Consider the following 8,748-nt stretch of genomic DNA (forward strand, 5'->3'; position numbering starts at 1 on the left):
ATTTTCAGTGAGGTGGCAATTTTTTTTAATTGGTCTTGCATCACATCATTCCGTGCTTTACAAAGTCTTAACAATTAATAATAATGAAAAAGCAAACGAAATGAAAACATGGGAGAATAATGTTGTAAAACTCCATTAACCCTTTTTATGGGAAAATTAAAAAAAAATGGTCATTCACCAAAATCACTTTTAGATTTGGCTATTTCATGCGTTCTTGGAGCGAGGCATCACGAATCCAAATGGACGAGATTCATCCATCTCAAGCACCCAATAAAAAATGGACATATGGCCACTAGTTAACATTTACTTTAGAAAAAAATGGGATGTGTTAGAAAGTTGTCTCCGTCTGTCTCCTTCGTCTTTCTTTGTTTGCAACAATTCTCCACCTGCATGGATAGCCGCCACCGCCACCGCCACCGTCTTCCTCCTCCGAGTGGCGGATCTTGACCTAAAACTCAGCATGGGCCGATGTTTTTTTGGAGATAAAATCAGCCTGTGCCGAACCAATACACATTTAAAAAAATTCTCGAAAACCTGAAATTTAACGCTACTGGGCGAAAAAACCGCACTGGCCGAGGCCCGGTCCGGCCTCCTCTAAGCTCCTCCCCTGCCTCCTCCTCGACCTAATCACAACCACCCATTTTGCCACAATCCACACCGCGACTTTCTCCGATCACCTAACCACACCTACACCGCCGCAATCCGCAACCCACAACCCACATCACCATCGTTCCACCTCTGATCACCTTACCACACCTACACTGCCGCAATATGCAATCTGGAGGTATCAGATCCGGTGATGGAGATTTCCAGACACTTCACGTTCCAGAGGCATCCCATCTTCATCTCACACACATCCCATCTTCATCTCGGACACATCCCATCTTCATCTTCAAGGAAAAGATGCATCCATCTCCATCTCAGACTCTTAAATTCTCAGACCCTTCACATGCATTTGGATCATGAAAAAGACACATCCGTGCATTTGGATCCATGATGCGTCGCTTCAAAGACACATGAAGTAGACAAATCTGAAAGTGGTTTTGTTGAATGACTATTTTTGTAATTCCCCTTTTGGTAAACAAATAACATTTTGAAAGACCTGAGACAAATTAAACCCACTTCTCATTTATTCTATCTATCTATATTTCTATTTCAACCTATTTTTATAAACTATCGCAATATCACATGGCTTGGATAAAGACTTAGTCGTGTTCTACACATGTTCTACAAAACATAATATAATTTTGTTTAAATAGAACTAGGTTTATTACTGTCGCCGCGTTACGACGAACTTATTTTGTTATTTAGTCTGTGTTTGCATGTGTTTTGAAATCACTACGAGTGTGTTGCGCACGGAACCACTGACAAGAATAAAAAGAAAATGTAGAAAAAAAACTAAAAAATAGATGAAAGAAAATCAACCAAAAAGTTGTATGGTAATGATGTTGTTCGTATGAAACCAGTGGTCAGAGATGAGCAAATGGTATTGGGTACCGGTACATAATTTTCTGACCGAAAAAATCTTTTAAGTACTAATTTGTAGGGTTGTAAACGAGCCGAGTCGAGCCGAGCTAGACCTAGCTCGAGCTCGGCTCGAACTCGATTCGAGCTGGCTCGGCTCGTGCTCGAATTTCAAATTGAGCTAAGATTTGAGGCTCGAGCTCAACTCGATTAGAATTCGAGCTAGTTCGGCTCGGCTCGAACTAACAAAAAACCACAAAATTTACTACTTAAAAACGAAAATCTTCATAGACTAAGGGTCATAATTGCCATTTAATTTAACCATATGGCTAAATACGCAAGTATAAATAGTTAATTCACTTTGTACATTGTCTTTACCTTCTTTTATAGGGGAAATAATTCCTTAGTTTTTGTTTTCTAAGCGGTGTGGGACAAAAAAATTAAGGATGTAAACCTTATCGAGCCAGCTTACGAGCTCACGAGCCGAGCCAGACCAAGCTCGAGCTTAGCTCGTTTACAAACCGAGCCGAGCCGAGCTGGCTCGTTAACAACCGAGCCAATTTCGAGGGAAGCTTTCTTCGAGCTTTTTACGAGTGAGTTTCGAGCGAGCTGCGAGCCACGGGTTTTTTGAACACCCCTACTAATTTGGTACCGACTTTTGGCGTTCCTGGTACCGGTTCGCTACTGCCTTTTAACTTCATATACCGGTACCATAGCCGGTATTTTCGGTACCAGTACCGATTCGGTATCGGTTGGCACCGAGCTCATCCCTACCCCTGAAACTAAAAAAAGAAATCATTAAAAGTTGAAGAAAATCAACAAAAAAAATTATACGATACCGTTGTTGTTCGTATGGTACCTGTGATGATCAGGGATGAGCAAATGATACCGAGTAGCATTACCGAATTTCCCAAAATAAAAACGCGAGTTACTGAAGAAAAATTATTTAGCATAAATAAAAAACAATAAAAAAAAGTTGAAACGTGGCAACTTCTTAATGGTTGACCACTTTTGTTCTTTAATATATTAATAATGTGACATGATTGTGTAGTTAAAAGTCACATGCTACTGTCTAACTAAGGGTATAAGGAGTGGTTAAACACTTGAGAGTCGTAAACTTTAAAATCAATTAATGAGAGTGTGTTATGTCACTCAACCTTAAGGGTCTGTTTGGTATGGGGTAATGGAATGGACGAAGGAATGGAATGGACGAGGGAATGGAATGGACGAGGGAATGCAATGGATCATTACCATTCCATGTCTTGTTTGGTTACCATGTGAATGGAATGAATTATTATTGCGTATTGTTCGGTAGGCAAGAAAAACGGAGTAATAAAATTAGCGGTGAGTGGTGGTGGTGGTCAGTGGTAGTGATTGTGGGTGGTTATAGGTGACGGTGGTGGGCGTCGGCGGCGACGATGGGTGGTGGTGGTGGTGGCGAGTGGCGGTGCGGCGGTGTCGACGATGGTGGTGGGTGGCAACAAAGGTGGCGGTTGGTGGCGGCAGTGGCGGCAGTGGCAGTTGGTGGTGGCGGTGGCGTCGACGATGGTCGTGGGCGGCGGCGTCGACGATGGTCGTGGGCGGCGGCGTCGACGATGGTCGTGGGCGGCGGCGTCGACGATGGTCGTGGGCGGCGGCGGCGAGTGGCGTTAGCGGTTGGTCACAGTTGTGGGTGATAACGGTGGCGAGTGGGTGGCGGCGGTGGCGGTGCCTGTCGGGGTGAGGCGGGTGGCGGCGATGGCGTCAGTGGTGGGTGGTGGTGGGTTGTGGCGAAGGTCGTGGGTTGTGGTGTTGTTGTTGAATGGTGCAAGAGAGGATGAAATGGAAAAAAAACATGGGGTGTGGAAGGAATGATTTTGAGGGAATGGAATGCCTTTTGGAATGGGTGATTCCATTCCATTGACCAACCAAACACTCTTTTCTTCATTCCATCGTAATCACTCATTCCATTCCACCTCTTATTCCTGCATACCAAACACTACCTAAGAGTTTAAACTATGCTGAAAAGTGTTGACAATGGTTAGACACTCCATGAATTGGTAAACTATTTAAAAAAAGGAATAATGTGTGATTGGTTGAGAAGGCATGGACTCCACCACACCCCCCCCTCTCTCTCTCCTTCCCTCCCTCTCCCGATTCGGTGAAGGTTCACCGCCTCTCCAAGTTTACCGATCAGCAAAACACACCGGCGGCGGTGTTACCGCGTGGTAAACCGCTTTGCCGAGTGGGTTTGCCGCCTACTCCGGACACCCTAATACAAAACCATATATAACCATTCAATAGGGTGTGCACGTGTAACCAGAGTTCTATTAGTTATGTCCTGCATTTCATCAATCACTCAAAATCGTTAAGAGTGCACTCCTAGACTATAGGGTGTGGAGGAGAGTAGTCACTTGAGGATGATCCGTCAAACAGCCACATCATTTGATGTATGTATGGGTGATGACCCTCTTTATATATACAAGATGTATGTGGGTGATGAGCTCCAAAAGATGCGCCTAGGGTGTGGGTGATGACCCTCTTTATATATACAAGATGTATGCATGTATGTATGCATGCATGTATGTATGTATGTATGTATGTATGTATGTATGTATGTATGTATGTATGTATGTATGTATGTATGTATGTATGTATGTATGTATGTATGTATGTATGTATGTATGTATGTATGTATGTATGTATGTATGTATGTATGTATGTATGTATGTATGTATGTATGTATGTATGTATGTATGTATGTATGTATGTATGTATGTATGTATGTATGTATGTATGTATGTATGTATGTATGTATGTATGTATGTATGTATGTATGTATGTATGTATGTATGTATGTATGTATGTATGTATGTATGTATGTATGTATGTATGTATGTATGTATGTATGTATGTATGTATGTATGTATGTATGTATGTATGTATGTATGTATGTATGTATGTATGTATGTATGTATGTATGTATGTATGTATGTATGTATGTATGTATGTATGTATGTATGTATGTATGTATGTATGTATGTATGTATGTATGTATGTATGTATGTATGTATGTACGTACGTACGTATGTATGTACGTACGTATGTATGTACGTACGTATGTATCTACGTACGTATGTATCTACGTACGTATGTAGGTACGTACGTATGTATCTACGTACGTATGTAGGTACGTATGTATGTATCTACGTATGTATGTATGTACGTATGTATGTATGTATGTATGTATGTTTGTATGGAAAGAGGAACATCACAAGAGGCAATGGGGTGACGTTGGTGACGGGACGAACCGGGAGACGGCGGTGGTGTCAGGCCTCACCGTGCCGAGAACGTCCCTCATACCAGTAAGCCTTAACAACTTATATATATATATTATTTTAAATCTATTTCTAATAAAGGATTCCAAAAAAATGACATGTGGCAAAATCTTATCTACTCTCAAAATTTATCCTACACGTATTGAAATTTATCATACACAGCTCGTAATTCATCCTACACACCTCGTAATTTATGCTGCACTTTAAATTATATGTATATATATATATATATTGAAAAAATATGTTTTCTTGAAATAAGTTACAAATTTAATTTAGTTAATTATTAAAAAGGAAGACTACCAATTAATGATCCATCTAAGTTTATCAATATACCCTTACACTAATATTCCTAGATGATAGGTTGTTTTGATTATTTCTTGTGTAGTCGGGTCAACTCTTATGTGGTTTATCATGTAAGAGAACTGGTGTAGACTCTCTACTCCACTTGTTTTTTGAGTTATTAATAAAATCACCAGGGTAAAACCCTTTACCGAAAAAAACATTAAATACAAAAATTATATGAAATAAAATTAAGCATTCGTATTGGTTAAAATTTTCTTTTTTTATTCTTACAAAAAAATTATTCTCATCTGAACTCTCCATTAATCTTATATTCATTGTTATATCACTCCTATATTATTAATATTAGTTATCTACTTATCCCTACTTTAATATAAAAACTTATCTAAAGAAGATGGAATAACCAAAATTTATACAATATATATTTTAAACATATAGGGGGAGTTCAAATGAAAACCACTAGTTATTGTGAAAACTCGAAAACTAATTAAAAAAGCCAAAAAAACATACCATTTTTTTTTGCATACCAATTTTCGCAGGTTTATGTATATAAAAAAAATTTCAAAAAAAAAAAAAAATTTGTAGTGCACATGTGTAATACTACACATGTGTATTATTACACATGTGTACTACAATTTTTTTTTGAAATTTTTTTTATATATATAAAAACCTACGATTTTTATAAAAGAAAATTGAATTTTTTTTGGTGTGTTTTTTAGGTTTTTTTAGTTAGTTTTCGCGTTTTCACAATAAAAGTGGTTTTAATTTGAATTATCCCCTAAACATATATATATGTATAGATGTTTAAAATATATATGTTCTTAGATTAGATCGTGAATTAATTGCATTCATCTATTTTGATAGCACTTTTCAAAATAAGAAAGTAATAATTTGAAATGATATTTACCAATTCTTTTGTATTCAAGAACAAAATTATTTCTTCTTTTGTTTCTTCTTAAACACATCCTTTAAATCAGTAATGTTATATTTTCTTTAATTATGTATGTATAGTTTATATTATGGTTATATGTATTCATACTATAAGAATAATATGAAATGTAAAAAATAATTCAAATTTTATAACGGTTTTGTTCTTCGAATATAACAAACCTCAACAATAAAAGTTATTTAGTTAATTGGTATGATCTAAGATAGAAGTAAGTTTTGTCATTAAAAAAGTATATGATCAATAATGTGTTTGTTGTAAAACAAACATGATCAGAATTACGATTTTGACATATGTTTGTATAATTTTAATAGAAACACGATGCGATTATAGGTTAGATTAATCACCTGGGTAGATTCTAAAAGATTGCAAATATATTTTGTGAAAGTTACTTTATAGATATTATAATGAGTAAACCGTCATTTAGTCCCTGAGTTTTGGTCAGTTTTGGCACTTTAGTTCAAAATTCAAATCTTTTAAATCCAGGATCTTGTGGTTTTACTTTTATTGTCATTTTGGTCCAAAAGTGAAATCAGCTGATATTTGTCTAATAAAATCATGTTATTTTTTTCTTTTTTCTCAGGGACAAAATAGTTAATATAATTTTATTATAACACATTATTAATTAAATTAATATAATTAGACAAATATTAGCTGATTTCACTTTGAACCAAAATGGCAATAAAAGTGAAACCCCAGGGACCCACATTTAAAAGGTTGACAGCTCCCGCTGAAGCACTTGTTGCTGTGGAGGTAGCTAAATTACCTATCCGCTATACACGGAAAAGGCATGATGTGCCGGACTTAAATAAACCTTAGTTGATTTTTTTTCTTTGTGGACCAGAAATAAATTATTGACCTTGATATAACTTTATACCGCAGTAAATGAAGACTCCTAGAATGACATTCACGAAGAAGCCTACTCAGAGTAGGGATCCCACATATTATAAAAAAAAGGAAAATGGACCTGTAACTACCTTAGACTTTCTTTAAGGAAGATTGCAAATAAGAGCTGATCCTATAATTGTAATAGTAAGATTAGGATCCCGACTCATCTGTAAATTTAAGACATGAAAGGTAAATACATAGATATAGGGAAACTTACGTATACATACCTATAGGATCCTTTCTCTTATGAAAAGGAAAACTATGGGATAGCTATGCCCCCAGTCAAAAAGACATATTTATGGATATGTACTAAGCCAGCTCTTTATACTAAGGCGTATAAAAAGGGGGTTCGATACAGGGAGTCTTTGTTGTTTACTGTTTATTTTACCTTTATCCAGCTTGTGCCATAAATTCATAAGAACTGCTATTTGTAGAGCTTCTATGGCTTCGAGCCCTTTAGTTCGTTATCAAGCGTATAGCTTAAAGGGTGATCGCTGGCCACAAAACTTGCAAAAGTCAGCTATTTGTTCACATTCAAGTATTCGTTTAGACTAAAATGGAAAAGTAACTAACTCTCAATGATCAAAATGACAGTTTACTCTATTATAATAAAATAACAAACGTAAGTATTCTTTAATGTGAATGATGATTTTAGCGAGATTAGATCGGGGGGTTATGTTATGTACAAAAATAGATCTAAAGATAAAGGTATATCGTGGGAGGATTGGTGTAAATTTGTAATTATGTAGGTCGGTCGTTTCTTTGGAGTTGGTTGCTCGGTTTCAAGCTGGCTGTTTTTGGTTAATGAAGTTATCAGTTAAAGAAAAAACAAACGCAAAATTAAAAATCATCAACAAGCATGTCTATTGGGAAATGCATCAAAACTGACAAATGCATCGTCATCAAAGCCCAAAAATGAAAATAAAAAACTAACACAACTAATTCCTTCTAGTTTTATTTGCCTTTAAATTATTATCCGAACTTATTAAATGAACTTGTAATAAAATATAAACCACGTTTCCTTCGTTTTCACGTCATTTTTTGAACGACTGATTTTATTAAACACAATAACAACTAGCAAGATGCTAAGACACAAGATTACAAAGCGAAACAATCGGATTATTACATGACATTAAAGGAATACCAATCCGACCATTCTAAGGAAGACAATTTTGCTCCATTTTTTGTCCATAAGACACTTGATGCCTTAACATCTACCATTATTCTTGATATGACTACTAGCTTGCTTGAGAAAACGGCTTCGTTGCGCATTTTCCATATTCCCCAATGTGTGATTAAGATAATTGCATATACCATCCTTTTCCTTGAGTCTGAGCCGCTGATGAAGGTACGTAACTGCAATAGCTCATCTACCGAATATACATAGATAGGACGCTGAAGGGGTATGGTCCCAGATCTCGCATCAGCACGACTACGAGTGACCATTACCCTTATCAAAACCCCCACTAGCTAACAACTTACCTGTGTCCGTGCGGGAACGCGCGAACACAGTGGTCGAATCCAATCTGCCCAATGATGGAGGAGGACTTACTTGGAATATGAGAACGGTATAGTAATGCGGTATGGCACCGCATCAGGTGTATGAAAACGGAAGTACTCACAGCGAGGCGGATAACAGCAACAGTCACCACGACGACGATGCGGCTTGGCACCGCATCTCGCGTATTTCTTGATCAAAGAATTAGACGCGGGAACATCTAGAGTTACCGCAAGCAGCGAGGCCCGCACCGCATCCTGTGCACTCAGCAAGTGGGACTGACACCACAGAGCAAGTAGCACCAATGACAGCCGCCTTCAGGTCTACGTAAGCGA

The sequence above is a fragment of the Helianthus annuus genome, chromosome 14 (genome assembly GCF_002127325.2).
Source record: "Helianthus annuus cultivar XRQ/B chromosome 14, HanXRQr2.0-SUNRISE, whole genome shotgun sequence".
Taxonomy (NCBI): domain Eukaryota; kingdom Viridiplantae; phylum Streptophyta; class Magnoliopsida; order Asterales; family Asteraceae; genus Helianthus; species Helianthus annuus.